We start from the raw sequence: 21,677 nt of genomic DNA, 5'->3' as shown, positions 1-21,677 counted from the left end.
CGCATCACGACAAACCTCTTCACTTGTTTCTCCCTGTTTCTCCAAGAATTTTCTGTGATGAACCAGTCTTACTAGTCCCGCTACCACGTCTCTCAAGTTTCCATGGTCCTCTCTCAGCAGAAGTTGTTTATACAAGAAAAACATTAAAAAATTATAGATACTATATAATAATTTAAGCTCAAATCTGTTATAGATGAGCTTGGGAGTAATGCAACTACCAAAATATGCATTTATATTTAAACAGCTATATATAGTTTGTGTATCTAAATATTAAAAAAAAAAAAGAAAAAAAAATCCTCTGAGTTAAGTACGAATAAAAAATAAATTCGGACTTTAAAAAGTGACCTCAGTATGCTTTGACTAATCTGAAGAAATTTGTAGTAATTCTCTGTGTCCTTGAAGTGGATTGGAATTCTCTTTATACGGGGTTAATTCTTAGGACTCTTCTAGGGTCAAATAACCTCCTCTGAGAAGTCTTCCTAGGCAAATTCTACAATTCATTGTATGTTTCTACAATTTATGGTAACTTTCCTTCAAGGCACTTGTCACAATTAAAACTAAATAATTTTCTATATTACTCTTCACTGTTCATCTCTTACACTAGCCTGTGTTCCATGAGGACAGAAACCACTCATCATCTTTATATACCCTGAATCTTTAGATACAAGAAAAGTGCCAGGCAAACAGCAGAGCTTCAATAAATATTTACTGAATGAATAAATACATGAATGGTAATTTATTCCTTCATGTTCCCCCATTTTAATACTATACTTTAAAAAATATATCTAGGGGGTTCCCTGGTGGCCTAGGAGGTGGCCCTAGGTGGCCTAAGAGATCCTGTGTTTTCACCACCATGGCTTGGGTCACTGCTGTAGTGTGGGTTCGATCCCTGGCCTGGGAACTTACACATATTGCAGGTACAGCCAATAATAAGCAAACAAACAAATAAATAGGATGTATCTAATTTCTTATTGCTGAAGCAAGTAATTCTTACATATAGACTGTATGGCTCAAACAATTTCTTGAGGCATTCCTCAATTTGTACAGAAAGACTAGAGAAGCATTTATATATAGAGGACAGGAAAGAAGTCAATTGCTTTACATAAGTAATATGCAAAACTAAGGTCAATTCAAAAGTTGCGTCAAGAATATCTCTTATGCAATGTATCTTCCTTCTACTGGTATACAAGCAATTAATTTACTAATTATAATCCAACTCCTGATTATAGCACATTCATGGAATTTGCTGCTTTCACATGTCTTCTCAATATTTTGTAAGTGTCTTAGGGAAGGCATTATGGTTTCTGTTTTACAGGTGGCCAAACTGAGGCTCAGAATGCTAAGGAACTGCCCGTTTAAACAGCTTGTAAGTGACAATGACAGAGTGAAATCTGCACAGATGATATTCTGATTAAAATCCCAACAACAACATTTGAAGAGTATTCCAAAATTTCCCCTTAAAATAAGGTATTTGTGCTTAGCCTTTTAGGTTTTCCTCAGTAAGCCAAAGTTTTAGTTGGCTGAAAAAAAAATGGATAATTAAAAGCATTTAAAATTTTCCTTTATGATAGAGAAAGAAATGAATGTTAAGCATGAATAATGCAGCCAAGTAGCTCTAATCATCTACTATGCACAGTCAACAGTCAACAGATGTTCAATAAAGATCCAAAGGAAAAAAACACCTTACATGTCTAATAGGATTTTAAAAAAAAACCAACAATGTACTTTAAGACAAAGGTGAATTTTCAATTAAAAAATAATAAATTTCAGCAATTCTTGCACTTTTTGAGATCACATTTTCCTATTCTAGTACTGTACAGAGGCTTCAGCCAAGTGAAACTTGGCAGTCTAAAGAATGTATATAGATGTTGTAAAATTTGTATAAATATTCACCAAGCAATCTTTAAAAGATGTGGCACTGTGCATGTATAGATTAATTCTAGGAGTGCATGTACTATGTACAAATTAAATTTTTTATTAAAACATAAATTGTGCCTATAGTAAAAAATTAAGTAACTTTATTTGTATGGTTTTTTTTTTTTTTTTACTGGATCACTATGCAGAAAAATATTTTTTTTCTAAATACCATAGTAATAATGTTTATCTATATGTTCAAATCTAGTACTTAAAAAATGGTCATAGTCAATCATTTTATTTGGATTAGGATAAAATATAATTAAAATTAAAAACATTTGATACTTGACTAAAATATACCTTGAATTAATGCCAAAATATAGCTTCTCATAGAAAATTCTTGAATGTAAATTCTGAACTGGAGGTTCTAAATGTTTAGCAAATGAAAATAGTATTGACTAAGATAGTATATTTTATGGTTTGGAATCGCCTTTATTCATTCAATCAAAACAGAATTAGTACTGAATATGTGATAAAGAGTGAAAACACACATGGTTTAGTGAAACTTCTGGAGGTTGGCCCAATTTTTCAGATTATGAAGATCAAGTGTCTTCTTTTCCAAGACTTTCAGCTGGTGGACAGTGAAAGTTTGGGTCTGAATGTGTGTGACCACCTGGTGGTGGTCAGCTGCCCTGGTCAGAGTGATCACATGACCCTTTGGAGTGGAAGGAGTGATGGATTTGCAAAATCCCCCACTATTCCCAAAGCCTTCTACGCCCACTGTCCTTCTAATCAAAGTAACATGTTCATCAGCCTGGATAATCATTGTTACATCAATGTCTGCATCTGGTGTTTATCTCTTTGGAGAGCCAGGCAACAGAAGGCTTCATTTCAACCACACATTTTTAAAATCTCTTCTTGGAATGACACTTCCTGTGTGCCCTCAAGGATCTACAGTGAGTGCCAAGTTACTGTGTTTCCCAAAGCACATATATGTGGAGAGACCTAGAAAAAGAGAACTGAGGTCCCAGCATAGAGGTTTTGAGGCAGTGTGCAGTAATGAAAGAGCATAAGAAGGGGAAGGAAGTGTGCCCGGCTCAGCCACTCACTGATCAGTTTCCTCTTCCATAAATTGGGAGATAATATCTATTTTTCCTTACTCAGTGATTATGAAGGTTAAATGTAATAACATAAACACTGATTTATAAATGTTAAACCTAGATACAAAGAATGAAAAGTGACAGAAGTATTAAAGAGTTATTCAAATGCAAGATACTAGTATCTTAATCCTTAAATCTAACAAGCAAGAGAATTCTTGCTTCCTCTAAATGGGAGTCTTACTTCTTACTTGCTACTTACATCTTCCTCATTTTGTTTTTGATTTATGTTTTAATCTATGAATTATAGGGTTTCTAAGTGCCAATGACCTTATGTTGGGGGTCACGCTTACTACATATAAATATACGACTACCTGATATAGGGTGCCTACCACACACAATAAAAAGGAAAAGAGGGTGTTTCACCTATATTATAAATACATCTAAAACCACACACATCTAAAAGCTGAAACCATGCAAAAACTTGAAACGAAACAAAAAAGGATAATTATGGAAGAGTGCTCCTAAAAATATCATGATCAAGACAACAATTTTGAAAATTAAACTTTTAACTCAACACTAAAAATAATACTCTTCCAAGTTGGGATTATGCTATTTCTATCCCTATACTGGAAGATAAAAATATTTTATGGTCATGAAAAGTTGGAATTGAGGCACAGTATTAAAAAAAAGGGATACCATTAAGAAGAGACATCTGGTCATTTTGGCATGATCCCATTTCTGCTACAGAGTGCAAATACATACTTTATGAGAATGTGCCATTGATTACATACTTTGCATTTTAGCACTGTTTCTAAACATGCTGTGAATTATGTTAAGTAACTCACTGAGTTTCTGATTTAGCTTTTTTTCCCCCTCAAGCAGAAAGATAATGTTTGGTCCAAAAAAGAAAAAAACAGTAGACAAATCACTTTTATAAACTCTGCAAGTGACATGAGTGACGTTAAAACATCTGGGAGATGTTAGAGACTGCATTAACTCTAATCACGGATCCCATTATGGCAGGATTTTTTTCCCCTTAATGAGGAGAAAAGGCTGCGATAGGGAATGTGTTACTCAACATAACCCTGAAGTCCTTGTCCAAGAACTGATAAAGCCGTAGAAGAAGGCCTTGCCCTACCATATTTCCAGAACTAAAGCCACACGATCTCCTTTATGTTTGGCCTATGTGTCACCGGTGATGGCGTCAAAAACACAAGGCCCACTTTCTCACTGCACATAAATCACAGGCTCCCCGGTACCCAGGATTTACACTGAACAAGAAGATGATCTTTGTTCCCTTTCTTCAAGCAACACTTCATTCATCTGCTCACTGACTAACCCACAGAAGATCCATATACAGTGCTAAGACTGAATCCCTTCAAACTGTAACATACACAGGAAAACGTGATTTAGTAATTATGCTACCAAACATAGTTAAAACACATACCTTAAATAGGCGCATCTATAGCGAAAACTATCTGAGGATCCAATGTCAGGTATATGACTATGGATGCAGTAAGGCCTAGGAAATTAGCTGCAACTGTAGGAGCTGACCTTGAAGGAACTTTGTCATTTTCCCTACACAGAACAACCATCTCACTTTAAAAGGTCCTTTTTAAGTCATTTAGTTTGTAAGAATTATAGTTTTACTTCACTTACAAGAAAGCAATCAAATTAGATTTATTTTGTGTAGGGTTTATTTGGTGACTGAGTTCAAAAAATAATTAAGTAAAATATGCCTGCCCCTTTGATGAAGAGGTTGTTTTCCTAAGATTTAAGTCCTTATAAATAAACATAAGTAGTCTTTCAAATCAAGTAATTTTTTAAAATTAAGTATTTTTTTAAAGGATGAGGCTTTAGTGAGAAATGTAATTTAATATTTAAAAATACTGGAGTTCCCGTTGTGGCGCAGTGGTTAACGAATCCGACTAGGAACCATGAGGTTGCGGGTTCGGTCCCTGCCCTTGCTCAGTGGGTTAAGGATCCGGCGTTGCCGTGAGCTGTGGTGTAGGTTGCAGATGCGGCTCGGATCCGCGTTGCTGTGGCTCTGGTGTAGGCCGGGGGCTACAGCTCCGATTCGACCCCTAGCCTGGGAACCTCCATATGCCGCGGGAGCGGCCCAAGAAATAGCAACAACAACAACAACAACAATAACAACAACAAAAAAAAGACAAAAAAAAAAATACTTTCACAATACACAAAATATATTGTCTTAGTGATAAAGATTTAGAGAGACTGGTTTAGAGTATTATTTCCAAAACTGTCCTTTTGAAATTCATTTTGAAACTGAGAAAGAAAGAGTGAAAGAAACAGAGAAAGAGAGGAGAAATTTGACTAGAGAATCAGCTCCTATTTTCTATGGGTCAAACACTTTGGGAAATGTAGCTTTAAGGTTAAATCAACATTTGGTAAATGTGGCTTCAGGATGCAGAGAAAAGGGAGTTAAAGAGAATTTTATGATGATGCTTGGGTATACTATTAAGCTGCAAGCAGCTGGTTAAGGAAAAAAAATTCTAGGAGTGTGGTAGCTGACATCTGAACCCACCCAGACGTGGGACTGGGTGCTTGGCTTTAGAACAAGATCAGCATGGGTCTGAATCCCCCAGAGAAGTAAGAATCCATTTGGAGGGAGAAACTAGAGATCTCCCTCCAGGCCATCATACGACCCTATCACTCTCGAGTGATTAAATGACTTCTCCCCTTTATAGACCATAAAATAGACTTAAGATTTTCATCAGCACTACCACTGCCATTACTTAAGCTCAGTGACCCCAAACGTGTTTCACTTACTAATTCACAAAACTTCAACAGAAAAGCAAACCTAAATACTTACCCTCTCCCCTCCCCACACCCATCTTCTTTCTTTTTTAACTCTTTCCTCCTTCAACTGCTGCTTGAGGCAAAATTTTGACTGGAACTCACCGAAGTGTTATCAACCTACCTGCCGAGTTGCCTCACCACAAACACTTTCCTATATCCATACAGGCAATGGAATTAATTGTGGGAACATTCAATAAATGTCTTAATTGTCCAAAATGTATAAAGGAACAGAAAGAGGAGACTTTTATGAATTTCACATCTCATCCACAGTCTGCCCTACTTACCGTCAAACCTAAATTGCAAACAAAGCTCAAGGTATTTCTGTCTCGCATAACTGCTAATGCTTGCATCTTTAATAGAAATGGTTTATAAAGAGCTTTTGGAACATGCTGACTTCATAGTGAGAAGCTCTACTCCCAGAGGAGTCATTAACCCAGACATCACCAGTGCCTTCTACTAGGAATCATACAAAACTACTAGGAATCATATAAAACTGTTCTACGAACAGTGTCAAGATGGATTCTAACTCTTTCACACAAGCTGAAGTATACAGGGATCTCTATCAACCCCACCCCCACCCCCACCCCCACCAAATGCTGAGATGGGTGAAGAACCTGAGGTTTCCAAAAGATGAAACAATTTTTCCAAAGTCTCAGGACTTCTCAAGTCTCTAGATACCCAACCTAGAAAGAGATACCCAGATCGCTTTACGGATCACACCACCTCCAGATATAGAATATGAAATATATTTGTAGGTGTACTGATGCTTATATCATTGTTCTAAGATACTCCAATTAATTCAAGACAAAAAGAGTTATTTCGAATGAGATTTAAAACTAAGAGTAAAATTTGAAACTTTTCATTTTTTATAATTGACTCATTATATTTGCTCAGGTTATATTAGTTACTATAATGAACTCCAAAATTCAGAATGGTGAAAACATGACAGACATTTATACTTGAATTCTAATATGAATATTCTGCTCTAAAGAGATATTCGTAATCTCTTTGGATAAATGACTAAAAATAGAATACCATGAAACAGATTTCTTGAGTCACTGAGGAAGCTGCATTTAAAAAGCTATTTTCAGAAAAATTTTAGAAAGTGTGTGCTCCTTTTTGATAATTTGATTCTATGTAGTCTTATGAAGCAATGATTCCCATCTGTCTTGGTACCCTAAATAGAAACATCCAAGGTAAAATGATTAGAAAGGTACACAGATCTTCATAAATTTTCCAAAATACTTGATTGAAAATGTGGACTCTAGAAATAAATGTTTATTTTTATAAGTTACTATCCATCTTTATATATTACAGAATTCAAGGGAAAACAAAATGAGTAAAACTATGTAAGAGTAAACATAATTTTCTATTTAATTTTATTACTCAACTTAGCCCTGGCATGGTGAATGAGAAAACTGGCAGTTACAAATTATGTTAATTCAACTTAATGAATATCAAACTGAAAATAAGTCAGAAATGTGCATTTTTTTCCTAAGGAAAAAAAAATGACCAAATTTGTTCTAGTAATTTATTTACAGAATAATTTAATAATACATTCTAAATCATACTCAATTTTCCCAAATCATCTACAAATTGTCCCTGGCTGAATAAATGCATGTGAAAAAAGATATTATTTAAGCATTTTATTAAGGTATAGTTTGTATATTTGATTTCCAGATATTAAATTATATGTAAAACAATTTTTGGAAAATACCCTTTTTATAAAAGAATTAAAACCAAAAAAAAAAAAAATTCTCAACTGTTTATATATTGGTACCTTCCAAACGGCTAGGAACTTTAAATATTTATTTTTAAGGCTGAATACTAACATTTCTTTCTGTAAAATAGAGATGTCTGAATGAAAGCTATTCTAAAAGGAGGTATGAGAAAGAGTGAAAGCATCTACAGGTATGTATGAGAGGTGAGGGTGGGGGGTGGGAGTGGAAGAGGGGAGTGGGAAGGAGGAGAAAGAGAAAGAGGAGGGAGAGAAAGAGATGCTTGGTTAGAATTTAAACTTCATCATTATTAAGTTATTAATATGAAAAACCACCTACAAAAAACTATGTGTGTGTATATATATATATATATATATTTTTTTTTTTTTTTTCACTTGTGGAGTAAAGAAGGTTTTTCAATCAATCCTTTAAGGTTCACAGTTGAAAGTCAACCTCCAAATTACAGTGGACCCTGTTATCACCACTACCTTTCAATACAAAGAGCTACTGTAATCCCCAGCAGAATTCTTAAAATCACTTCCGTATTTTCATCGTAACTTCTTCTTCTCCTAATAGTGAATGTGAACCTACATTAGACATTGCAGGGGAGAAGAGACTGTATTCCAAGTCACATGTTCTCATAATTGTTCTGCTCAAAGATGCCAAAGTCTTGGGTAGTTCTAATTTTGAACAACACCAGAGACCAGAGCAAAGCACAAGAAATGAAAAGGCCCCTTATTTGTAGGCATATTTTCCAGGAAATCACGGTGTATTTCAACAACACCTATGGGTGTGCTCTAGAATCTTCTTTACCTGGGTTCCTTCAAAGAGGAGCCTGATACAGGGATTCCTATGCTTTTGTCACTGAAGGACACTCTCGGGAGAAATAGAGAGAGCAGAGGTGGAAGTAAGGAAAAATCTGCTCTCACCAAGTCAGACTTCAGCCTTTCTGACATGGAGCATGGATTGCCCAGCAGTACTGTTTCCACCTTGAAGAAATCTACAAGGCAAGACAGCTCCTGGTTCAGCCAAAGGCAATTCTTTGGAGAAAGGGACAGCTGTGAGCCTGTAGCCGCCAACATCACAGCAGCTGGGGGATGCGTGCACTGGGCCAGTAAAGAAGATCAGGACAGGGAACCAACAGTATCCACTGTGGTGTCCATTCCTTAGAGATCTCCTGTCACCTCTCTTTTGACATAACTAATCATCTCTGCATGTAGTAGAAACAGACATGAGACCAGATGAAAAGTTATGATTGTAATTGAAACAAAGTATGGTGTGCAATTAATTAGGGATATAACTTGTGAAAGAATGCGTGGCCATACTTACAGCAAGAGAGACAGAAAGTAATAATAAAAATATCAGAAGTTAATTTGTTAAATAATTCTACTAGTTCTGCTAAATTGACAATGACAGTACTGTATTCAAAGTTGAAGGAATAAAATAATAACAAAATAATTTTGCAATTGCATTTAAAACATATAAGAAAAAATCAAATGTAAACGTAGAGTCAATTAGCGATCTAATTTCAAATACATAATTCATCAAATTGAAACATTACTTTTAGGAATAAATGTCAAAGGTATCAATCACCTATCACCTAATGAGAGTTTTAAAAGCCTGAATTTCATCCCTATTACAGGTATACAATATATTGATTTTTTTAAGAGGAAAAAATGTGTGTCATCCCAGCTAGAACCTAACTAAATGGCCAGATAGAAACTTATTACACCAGAAATATATTTAAATTCTAGAAATTATCACAGTCCACGCTTAATTATTAGTTTACAAATGAAGCTTATCTACCAGGTCACGTATCATAGTTAATGCAGTGTTACCTTTCATCTTGAGGGAACAAAATGCTTTTTAGATAGTGATAATTCACTACATGTTTGAAAAGCTGAATTTAAATGGACTTCGGAAAACTTTACAGATTCACCAGTAGCTTTTATTTAACCAGTGATGGCTGAACCATCAAGGAGACTGTAGGGTATGCGAGTAAGATTAAAACCTGTGGATTCAGACAGGGCTAGCTTAGCTCTGCATTTGGCTGCCGGACTTTGGAAAATGACTTCGAACTGGCAGAGCCTCAGTTTCCTCATCTTCAGTATTACCCTGGGATGTTGAAAGAGTTACAAGACATAATGCACAAATGGTGCCTTGTATATTTTCAGCAACAGGGCCTATTATGATTGCTGCTGTTAGGAAGATGAGAAACAAGCACGGAAGTAGAGGTTTCAATCTGCAGGCAGCTGGCACATGTCCAGAGGAGGGTAAGTTTTCTTTGACTTGTTCTGCTTGAGATATTTGAAATAAAAATTGAGATTTCTGTTTTTTCTTGAAAAGCTGTCACCTGACCAGGCCCAGGTATAAAGACTGGAGCCTTCTCTATCAGGCAGGACATGTGCTCTCTGGTTCACCACATTCGCCAGCAGTATCTGCCATCCTCCACTCAGCCCACTTACTCATGTAAACCTCACTGGTCCCAGGAGGCACTGGAGCTTGTGGCCAATGGGTTGCCCAAGGAAGAATAAGATTCAGAGGCATGAAATATAAATCTGCATGGGGGCAGTTGCAGATGCAGCACCACACAGTGGAAAACAGCTGGAAGCAGGAGCCAGGGGACATAAACTGTACCCTGAGTCCACATTAGCAACTCTGTGAACTCTGGGCTCTAAGGGGGTCTGTTTCCTCATCTGTAAAATATATGTTCTGGGGAGGTCAAGTTTCTGAACACAAGGCAACTCAGTTCCCCATCTGGGTTTCAGCTTCTCATGTGTTCTTTAAAAAAAAAAAAAAAAAAAAAAAAAAAAAGATGCCAAATTAGTGGGTCACTGAAGCCTGGCTGAATTAGAGAAAGCCCTCCCTCCACATGCCCCTGTCAAAAAAAGAAGCATTGCACACAGACTTGATGGAATACATTTGGAAGCTCCAACGCCAAAAGGAAGTATAACATACATAATAGTAGCAGTTCTGAGAATGCCCTCCCCTGTGTTGCTGGCCTTGTGCATTAGTTCTAATTGAGTACATATAACTAATTGTTTCCCACATTTATTCTTCTTCCTAAAATACCAAGGAATGCTCAAGCACTAAAGTAAATTAGATCAGTTTTAGAATTCTTCTTGGGTGAAATTTCAACCTTATCCTCTTATAACTGCAGAACTACTTTCTGAAACTTGATGAATGGGTATTTAAGCATTATGTGTGTGCGTGTGTTTCATTCTAGAAAATTTTAATAAAACGACTTTCGTAAATTCCACAAGACACAAAGATGGAAACCCATGTAGCGCAAACATATTTTACCAAAACTTTTCATTCAAGATCAGAACGTTGAAAGAACAACCTTATGCAATCCTCCTATCAATGAAATGACCTGAGACTATTTCTAGGAAGAAAGACATGATAAATGGCAGATACATCTTGCCTACGTCCAAGACAATTGTTTGGAAATACTGTTTATTATTTTTTTGGCCACGCCCATGGCATACAGAAGTTCCTGGGCCAGGGATTGAACCTGCACCATGGCAGCGACCCAAGCCACTGCAGTGACAACGTTGGATCCTTAACCTGCTGAGCCACATGGGAACTCTTAGAAATATTACTTCTTTTCAATCCAAAAATCCATTTTGGTCATTTCAGTTGAATTTGAATATATTCTGAAGTAGAAATCATCTAAGACAAATACGACAATTTACAGAAGGTTAGTGTCAAAGTTTTCTCTGTTTTGTGTTCCGTTGTTGAGTATCTTGGGGCTGCCCCAAAAAAGGCAGTGATAGAGCCTCTCAAAGTGTATGGCTATTTGGTGACAATTCCAAGTAGAACCACAACTAACAAGAATGGAGAAAAGGTGGCAGGACCATTCCTGGTAAAATATGTTCTAGGTCTTTTAAAACAAATCTTGATTTCTAATACTTAAAAAAAAAATCAAACTGTTACCAGAAGCAAGCTGTTTTACTTCCTACAATACATGTAATAAAACATTCAAATAGGTTTCATGAAAGAGTGAGGTGCACAGGTAAAGCAACACACTCTATTTTTTGATACAGGCAAGAAAGAGAGTAGCTGTTCTGGTTAATCAGTTAGTCTTTTCACCATTAAGAAAGGGAAATCACAGAAATATAGAATAAAGTACATTTGATTCTCAACCTACGATGAATATAAGCTCATTTTTAACCTAGAGGTTTAGAAAGTACTATAGGATATTATAGCCTCCTAGTAGGGTGATTATTCATCCCGTTAACCCAAGACAATCCCAGTTTATGCTAGTTGTCCAGAAATAATTCTTAATAGCTTTCCCATTCATTAAAAAAAAAAAAGAGACCTAATTTAGCCAATAACTATGTGGTCTCTCTATCTCTGGGTCACTGGAATGCATCTAATCTCTTATTCAACATGCTGGAGAAAGACAGACATGTAGGTTCAATGATGAAACTGTGCCTGATTAAGAAAATATACAAAAAAGAGTTTATCATACAAAATATAAACAAATACACTCCTACACAAATTTTAGTCAAGACAGACTTAAATTTAGGTTAACTCAATAATGAAAAAAAATTTTAATGAAAAATGCTCAGAAATAGTTTAAAATTACTAAACTAGTATGTAATACTAGGACAAATGAATTATTTGCAATATCTATGAGGTTTTAAATGTGTATCTTAAAATCAAAATTAAAGTCTGAGCTATTTAAATAATCACCACTAAAGAACTATATTCTAAAACTGCATAGTTAATCCAGGTTTTAAAAAATATTGAATATGGGCCAAAAATAGGCCTCTCATTTTCCAAAGCTGAAATAATATTCTCACAACAAGTCAATTTTGCTCCATGTTGGTGTCTCTGAAACCAATCACTTGGATTAGAAAATGATCCTAACTTACATTACCAACATTACAGACTAACAATAAAGATGCAAAAAATAGTAATTCTTTACATTAATTCCCTCATGAATAAAAGTAGCTGAGGGTTCAATTTTAGTTTTCCTAAAAGAAAATGTAGCACTGAAGAAACCAATAATGGGAACCAAAGTGCATCGTTAACACAGACTTTTTGGGATTAAAAAAGCTTTTTGGGATAAAGTTTTGAGTCAAGTAATGATATTTAAAATCCAATATAAAAACTCTACAAATACATTCCAATAAATGAAATCAAATTACAAAATTGGACTGAACTTAATATGGTCAATTTCAATTCCAAATATTTTAATAACGAATGACAAAGATACAAATACTAATAGACAAGATATATCAGTATTTTGCAAATTTTATACTACTTAGGACTTTTCATGTTTTTCCTGCATTTGATATTGTTTTATACTAATTACTTAATAAACTGTATTTATTGAAAAATAATAGATTAGATATTTTTAATCACAAAGATATACTACACGCTAGAGCTTCTTTTATCAGGGTTACAAATTAAATTAATACTGTTAAAATTAAAGAAAAACTCCAAAACCTTGTGCCACTCTAGGATTTTTTGAAACAAATGGAATAGATCTTGGTCTTCATATCTTTCTTCATGGTCCTGAAGCAGGTATTCTATACAGCTATCAATTTCTATGTATATTTTTGTGTATAACATTTGACATAGTAAAGCATTCATAATTGCTTCTGTGATTATTGTTTTTGCATATTTTAGGAAATTGAATTGTCTATTTTCACAGGCTTATAATTACTTGTTCAGATGAGAAGACTAGTATTTGGTAAGAATTATGAAATCTTAATTATCAGAGAAATGAAAACTACAATGAGATTTCACCTTATGCCAGTCTGAATGGCCAAGACTAAAAAGTCTACAGATAATAACTGCTGAAGAGGGCATAAGAAAAGGGCACCCTACTACACTGTTGGTAAGAATGTAAATTGGTGCAAACACTATGGAATGCAGTATGGAGGGTCCTTATAAAACTAAAAATAGAGTTACCATATGATCCAGCAATCCTACTCCTGAGTATGTGTCTGGAGAAAAGTCTAATTCAAAAAAATACCTGCATCACAATTTTCACAGCAGCACTATTTACAACAGCCAAGACATGGAAGCAACACACATGCCCATCAACTGGCAAATGTATAAAGAAAACGTGGTATACAATGGAATACTACTCAGCTATAAAAAAGAACGAAATGCTACTTTTTTGTTTTTGTTTTTGTTTTTTTGTCTTTTTAGGGCTGCACCCATGGCATATGGAGGTTTCCAGGCTAGGGGTCTAATAGGAGCTGTAGCCACTGGCCTATACCACAGCCAAGCAACGTCAGATCTGAGCCACGTCTGTGACCTACACCACAGCTCACAGCAACGCCAGATCCTCAACCCACTGAGTGAGGCCAGGGATCTAACCTGCAACCTCATGGTTCCTAGTTGGATTCATTTCCGCTGCGTCATAACAGGAACTCCCTCCCTTTTTTTTTTTTTTTTTTAAGAATGAAATACTGTTATTTGCAGTGACCTAGATGGACCTAGAGATAATTATCCAACTGAAGTCAGACAGAGGAAGACAAATATCACATGATATCACTTGTACGTGGAATCTAAAAAAAAAATGGTACAAATGGACTGACAAAGTGTAAACAGACTGGTAGACATAGAAAACAAACTTATGTCGATGGACATTTGGGTTGTTTCCACATCTTGGCTATTGTGAATAGTGCTTCAATGAACATGCGGGTACACGTGTCTTCTTCAAGGAAAGTTTTTTCTGGATATATGTCCAAGAGTGGGATTGCTAGATCATATGTAGTTCTATGCATAGTTTTCTAAGGTACCTCCATACTGTTCTCCATAGTGGTTGTACCAGCTTACATTCCCACCAACAGTGCAGGAGGGTTCCCTTTTCTCCACACCCCTTCCAGCATTTGTTATTTGTGGACATATCAATGATGGCCATTCTGACTGGTGTGAGGTGGACTATTGCCTTTGGAATGCATTAGCAATGAGATCCTGCTGTGTAGCACTGGGAACTATGTCTAGTCACTTATGATGGAGCGTGATAATGTGAAAAAAAGAATGTATCCATATATGCGTAACTGGGTCACCATGCTCTACAGTAGAAAATTGACAGAACACTGTAAACCAGCTATAACGGAAAAAAATAAAAGTCATTATAGAAAAAAGAAAAAAGAAAACAAGAAAACAAACTTATGGTTATCAAAGGGGAAAGTTAAGGTTAGGAGCTTGAAATTAGCAGACATAAACTAATATATATATATATAAAACAGATAGACAACAAGGATCTACTGTATAGCACAGGGAGCTATATTTGATAATTTGTAATAGTATATATTTTACATATATATATATATAACTGAATCATTTTTCTGTACACTAGAAGCTAATACATTGTAAATCAATGATACTTCAATTAAAAAGTTAAAAAAAGAATTATGAAGTCTTCACTTGAGAGAATGAGGTTGGTTTTCTTATTAATCTAAAACACGAAGTTTCTTTATATGTATTTTTTAATCCAGTTATTTCAGAAACTTTTAATAAGATCCTACCACATGCATGGTTGTAACACTATACTGAAAAATCACTTTATACTCTTCTCCCACATTCTTCCCACATTCATGTTTTCATAATTCTAAAACTGGAAAGTACCAAAGCTTCAGAAATATTCACTGGCATCCCATATACTGTTTACCCTAGCGATACTCTTAGTTTCTCCAAATGACAAAAAGCATAAGAAAAAGTTAAAAAGCTTTTACTAAAGGAAGAATTAAGGAGTAAGAAAAAGTTCTAAAATGTATTATACCACCTAATTTAAAATTAATAGTCTGTCACTTATCGATCTATCTAGTCAAATATTTGTGAAGGATATTAGGCAAAATATTCTTATGTGTTAAACTTTAAATCCAAGTCTCAGAATTGTTCACATAGATTCCTGTGGCCCTTTCCATTTAAATTCACCTGAAGAATTTTAGTTAAGTATCGAGGTTTTACAATTGACTTTGAAGTAGTTCTACAGGAGGTCCATGCTTAACTTTATCTATTCTCCCACCCTGGAGATTGATGCAAAAGGTCCTCCTTCCCTTCTTATATCCTTTAAAGGGACTGGCATATATCTACCGTAGGAATCCTCTACCTTCTAGCACTGACGTCACTTTATAAACATCAGAGCACCAAGGAGACCGTTACTCAAAATCCAAACAAGCTTTAGAATACGTAGAACTGTATTTAAAAAGAGACAACAAACCTGTACAACTTGACAAACTCAAACTCTGTTGCTGAGAGATGTGGTAATGTCTGGCCTAAAGCAGCTTAGCTACAAAGTATGTAATAAAACAGCTAAATTTGGATTGGAGACTCACTTTGCACTATAGAAATGGAAGGTAGCCCTGGGAGGGCAAAGGCAGGAGCTACTCAAGAAATAAGAAACCAGGCTCTCTGTAACTCCTCACTTCAAGGCAAAGACAAGAGCTGTTAAGAGGAGAAAGCCCTAGGGAAGAATTGCTCTCAAAATTGAAAGGGGAAGAAAATGGGAAGAGGTGAAGAGAGAACAGAGTCTTGCACAGCTGTAACCAAACATTTCCAGTGGCCTCCCAGTTAAGTGGGTGCAGTACTTATAAAAGGGAATGAGAGACATTGCTTTATTCCTTTCTCAAAATTGGCTAAAGTTTATCCCAGCAGAAAGTTCTAGCACCAAATAACATTTATCTCTCCTTTTTTCTCTTCCAAAATATTTTTACTTATTCTTCTGTCAATTTCCCATCTTATTGTTTTATATATTTTATCTGCATATTTTATCTTCTAAACAAGATTTTTAAATTTATTAAAGATGGGTACTAGGTCTTATTCTATTTTATTTCATTTCTCTATGGAATACACCAGTGAATACTTCCTAAATTGAACTGATGTCAGCTGTACTGGAAGTTTTTTCTCCACAACAAGAGGTTAAATGGAACTGTAGTTTGAGAGAATATAATACATGTTAAAAGAGTGAGACATATTCTAACTTTCACATCCACCAGCTCTAAGGTAAATTTTAAATTTCATTAGTGAGAATGCAAGCAAGTACTTGGGTGCTTTGTTATACCTATATAAACTGTGAGTCCTATGTCAGGCTTGGTTTAATTTATCTCACAAATAAAGGAAAAGAACTACAAATAGGTTAAAATATGCATATAAATTTCAAATCATAGAAATACTATTTCCCTCTCTTTATACATCTGTTTTTAATTAATTCTTGAACCTCTCTTCCACATTTGGGGTCCAATTTGAACACGATTGAGATCTTCTACAACTTACATATGCATTTTTAGACTGAGTTATCTTAAGCATAATGCGTCACGTGACTTAAGTTTATTTTAATTTAGCTACAGAGATCTTTCCTCCACATTTGTGAGGGTTGGTGTGTCCTGATAAATTTCCAGAATAAATTTTAATGTCTTCCTTTTAAGTAGGGCAAGATCTTGATATACAACTATTGTGGGAGCCAAAGGCTCTTCTGGCAAGAGAAGAGAATGAGTGACTTCCCCACTTGTTTTCATAGTGAGGGATATATGGTTAACATTAGGCAGGAAAACAAATGGTACCCAAAATACATGCTAAACACATCTGAGAACGAATGAGGTCTTACAGATATACCACGACTCCTCTCTCCATCAGAAGGTGTTTGGTTCCCTGAGGTTCATTCCCTCCACAGCGTAAAAACAGCTGACAAGTATTGCTTACATGGGAAGAAAGAAAAAGCAAAAGGAAATGCTCCATTCAAAAATGTAAAAAAAAAAAAGCTACACAGGCAATTATATTTTGTTGGTTTTCTTTGGTCTGTCTATGCCTCATGTAATAGAATTTCCTGTAAGTGAATATAAACCACAGCCTTTCATCTATAGTTTAAGATGAAAGAAAAATATCAAAATAAGAGTGCACTATCAAAACAACTTAACTAAGTGAATTGCTTAAAGGAGAACTGGCATTAAAATCTACACTTAACATTCCTCTAATAACTAGATTACAAGTTTTTACTACATATATTTTGTCATATGGATCATTATTCCATCTAAGTACCATTCAGAAAGAGTGATAATATTTTATTTCTTTTAGAAATAGGTGAAAGTTGAAAAAGTTATCACTGACCAGTGAAAAATTCTATGCAACTGACAAATGTCCAATAAGTTAATATACAGTAAAGTAGTAAAATGTACATTAAAGTTTTGGTTTCCATTTAATACAACACACAGTTTATTTTGTTCTTATTCTTCAACTTAAAAGTTACAATGCAGAAGACTGTTAAGTGATTGAATAAAAAATTTTGGTCATATATGATTAATAGAATCAATGATCTGATGTCCTTTGACACCATGAAAATTCATTTGAGAAAAGCTAATTTTTCATTCAATTAATCATGTGATCCCTATTAAAATAAACAGCAGAGGTTTTGTTTACACCATAAACTGTTTAATAACCCCAAAATGTCTAAAGTGTTTAAATTATCCCTTTCCTGATTATGGAATCCAGGCTTGTTTCAGACTTCACATCTTGATAATACTTAGGCATAAGGAAGACAAGGTTAGTTTGCATAGAAGGAATTTATTACATTTTCTTTTGTTTCCAAAGAAATATTCTTTTAATACTGCTCTCAGGCCAGTTTTTATTTTGATGTCTTTTGGTCTAAATTGACAGTCCTGAAAGCTTTCCTAAAGTAATACTGGCCTCTTTAAACATCTCTCTGGCATTCCATTATGGGCACCTGCTGCTGATAATTACAGGTCTGTCTCCGAACCACTTCCTCTGCTTTATGTCAAGGCAAGATTCAGGCTGCTTGATTACAAACAACTACCAGTTAAAGACCACTGCATAGCTCTCTGTGGTAATTATTCAGGGCAAGTTGGGTCTGTGTTTACTGAAGTCTTAACAAAAAAGGAGTAGTTACTTGTTATAATTTCCTCCTTGCTGGCAATGTAGCATAATCCATAACATATTTTGGTCACCTTAAAAGTGCCTATGAGAATACTTGATTCAATAATGCTTTTTAATGATACATTGCACTATCCTATTTCCTAGTCTAAAAAACCAAATATCCTGCCCAAAGAAAACAGACTGCAGTCCGAGCAAAAGAACTGTCAAACAACAGTCACTTACAGGAAAACAACTGTTTAACATGCACTTTGAAACAGATTTATTTTTCTTGACTCTGCGCCACTCCGCCACCTCCCCCTGCCCTCCCATCTTATATTCCTATTACTGTATTGAGACAGTTCAAATGTTTGTGTCCTACGCAAATTCATATGTTGAGTCTTAATCCCCAAAGATGATGCTACGAGGAGGTGAGGCCTTTGGGAGATGCTTAGGTCAAGAGGGTGGAGGCTTCATGAATGGGATTAGTGTACTTATAAAGGACACCCCACAGAGCTCCGCTGCCCTATCACCCTGTGAGGACACAGAGAAGATGGCTCTCTGTGAGCCGGGAAGTGGATCCTTACCCACTTGACCATGCCGGGAAGTGGATCCTTACCCACTTGACCATGCCGGGAAGTGGATCCTTACCCACTTGACCATGCTGGTGTCTTAATCTTGAACCCTCAACTCCAGAACTGTGAGAAAGAAATTTCTGTTGTTTATAAATGTTATTTTGTTATAGCAGCCCAAACAGACACACATCTTGGAAGAGGCTGGTTTACTTTATAGTGGAGAGAAATAAGAAAGAGTACCTCGGACTTAATTCTAATATAAACTATGTCATCACCTAACAAAAAGTCTATTAATTTCACAATATTCCATAGGATAGAATTCTACACCTGCATAATCAGAAAGGTGCTCTGGGGGGTGGGTGCTAGGGATCTGTTTTGACTTGCAGACCTCTTTAAGGTTTGGCATTCTGTGTTTAGGCAACTAGACCAAACCAGTTAAGAGACTAGTTGTGCTCGTACTGCTTACTCATCAGTTGTATGAGATTTATTTCCTTCAACTCCATGAGACTACAAGTTCATTACTTGGTAGATCCAAATTATAGGATAGATGGTCTGAAGTTAGGAATGGATTTCTGAAGGAAGAATGAGGAGATGGGCCTTCTAGGCAGAATCTAAGAGAAGGTGAATTTTGACTCCTGAGACTATCCTTTCCCCCTACTACTTCATATTCGGCTTACTCCATCATCCAGTAGCTCGCAGAGTGGGCGAGACAGGGAACATAGCAAGTTCTTGCTAACTCCACAATGAGTGGTCACCAAAAGTCCTTCTAAGACGTGTTATTTATGCATGAAAAAACAGGCATTCCTTCAAAAAAAAAAAAAAGAATCATTCAAAGGATCTATATCATGTGCTGTGTGTGTAAAGCACCAGGTTGCATGCTAGAGACACCACAACGAACACAGGTCCTGCCCTCCTCACGCTGACATGCTAGCTGGGAACGGAAGGGAAAGGAGAGTGTTCCAGCTGGGTGTTAAAGGTGCTTTATGAAGAAATGAAGAGGAGCAGAAGTCGGCCAGCAGAAAGGGATGGGACACGAGGAATGCACATTTGTTCACAGCACAGGAAAGAGTGTAAGCCACCATGCTCACTGCCAGCTTGCTGAAAATACCGGAAACGTGTTCTTTTTTAGGGCTACTCTGGAACAACCTGTGCCAGGTTTGGGAAAAGTGCATTATCTGAGGAAACCATAACCACAGAAGAATTCCAGAAATGGAATTAGAGGTATAGGAACAAATATCTCTGTCAGCTATATTAAAAAGTTTAGATCTGATTCTAGAGGCCATGGAAAGCCATTGGAGAGTTTTAAGAAAAAGAACTGTACTGATGACATTTGCAAGGATTTACTTGGCTTCCGTGTGGTGGATAGAAAGAGATCCAGTGGGGAGAAATGGACATATTCGAACATGTTTCAGTAATATATGTCATCTTTGATAATATAACATCATTAAAGGGTTGAATTTATTTATTATGCTTTCAAACATCTAAATATATGAGACTGAAATAATAATTTTTTGTTTAACAACTAGGCTTTCTAAATTGCTCCCCTCTTACCTCATTACGATAATAATAAATAAAAATATATTCTGGCACAAAATATTGTTCATGTCAATTTAAAAAAAAAACACTCCCAAACCTCAGTAATCACACACCAGAACTTCCCAAAACTGTTTAGTGTTCAGAAAATTATTCAGAAAATTAAAGTTTTGAGAAGCTCATCTTTATTTTTAAAAGCAAAACAAACAAACAAAAAAACCCAACCAGATACAGCTTGGAAAAAGGGTTTATAAACAGTCTCATCTTTTTAACCATTGTGGTTTCTTCCCTGGAAATCTTGGAAATCTTCAAAGAAAACTACCATAAACCAAACGTTATATACAGCAGAAAAAAACAAATATGTAGTTTAATCAATCATTAAAACATTCTAGGTTGCTTCTCTTATTTTTTAATGGAATAAAATCTTACAAAGATAAGAAGTTTTTATAATTATGTAGAAACAAACCACACTGTTGATTCTGGAGTTCTTATTTTCTCTTTAAAAAGTGCAGGTGTCCCCACTGTGGCTCAGTAGTAATGAACCAGATTAGTATCCATGAGGATGTGGGTTCAAGCCCTGGTCCCGCCTAGTGTGTTAAGGATCTGGCGTTGCTATGAGTTGCAGTGTACATTGCAGAGTGGCTTGGATCTGGCGTTGCTGTTGCTGTGGCTGTGATATAGGCCAGCAGCTGCAGCTCCATTCGACCCCTAGCCCAGGAACTTCCATATGCAGCAAGTGTGGCCCAATAGAGCAAAAAGGCAAAAAGGCAAAAAAAAAAAAAAAAAAAAAAAAAAAGTTTCCTATAGTGCTGAACTTGGGTCAGAGTTAAAAACTAAGAATGTTAAACTTTGCTTTTTGCATAAAGAAAATAGCAATAGGATCAGTGCTCAATGGGCTTTTTAAAGTGATTGCTGCGTGGGTATCATTTTAGTTTGGTGAAGGAGTCATCCTTGTTTATTTAGTAAGTAAATGCATCTATTGCATTGTTTGCTAAATGTCCAAAATTGCATTATTTTCAGTTTTGAGAAAAAAGTTTTTTATGTTTTGTCTTTAATTTTACAATGAAATATTTTTTTTGTCTTTTTTTTTTTTTTTTTTTTTTGTTGTTGTTGCTATTTCTTGGGCTGCTCCCGCGGCATTATTGTTGTTGTTGCTATTTCTTGGGCCGCTCCCGCGGCATATGGAGGTTCCCAGGCTAGGGGTTGAATCGGAGCTGTAGCCACCGGCCTACGCCAGAGCCACA

The 21,677-nt window shown here is 35.8% G+C and overlaps 1 protein-coding gene across 2 annotated transcripts in view; it reads right to left on the bottom strand.

The window, feature by feature from the left end:
* UNC5C (unc-5 netrin receptor C) overlaps positions 1 to 21,677 on the bottom strand; it is a 384,392-nt gene that overhangs the window by 346,900 nt on the left and 15,815 nt on the right. The gene's annotated exons all lie outside the window — the stretch shown is intronic.

The sequence above is a fragment of the Sus scrofa genome, chromosome 8 (genome assembly GCF_000003025.6).
Source record: "Sus scrofa isolate TJ Tabasco breed Duroc chromosome 8, Sscrofa11.1, whole genome shotgun sequence".
NCBI classification, from domain to species: Eukaryota; Metazoa; Chordata; class Mammalia; order Artiodactyla; family Suidae; genus Sus; species Sus scrofa.
This window is presented reverse-complemented; position numbering and strand designations above follow the sequence as displayed.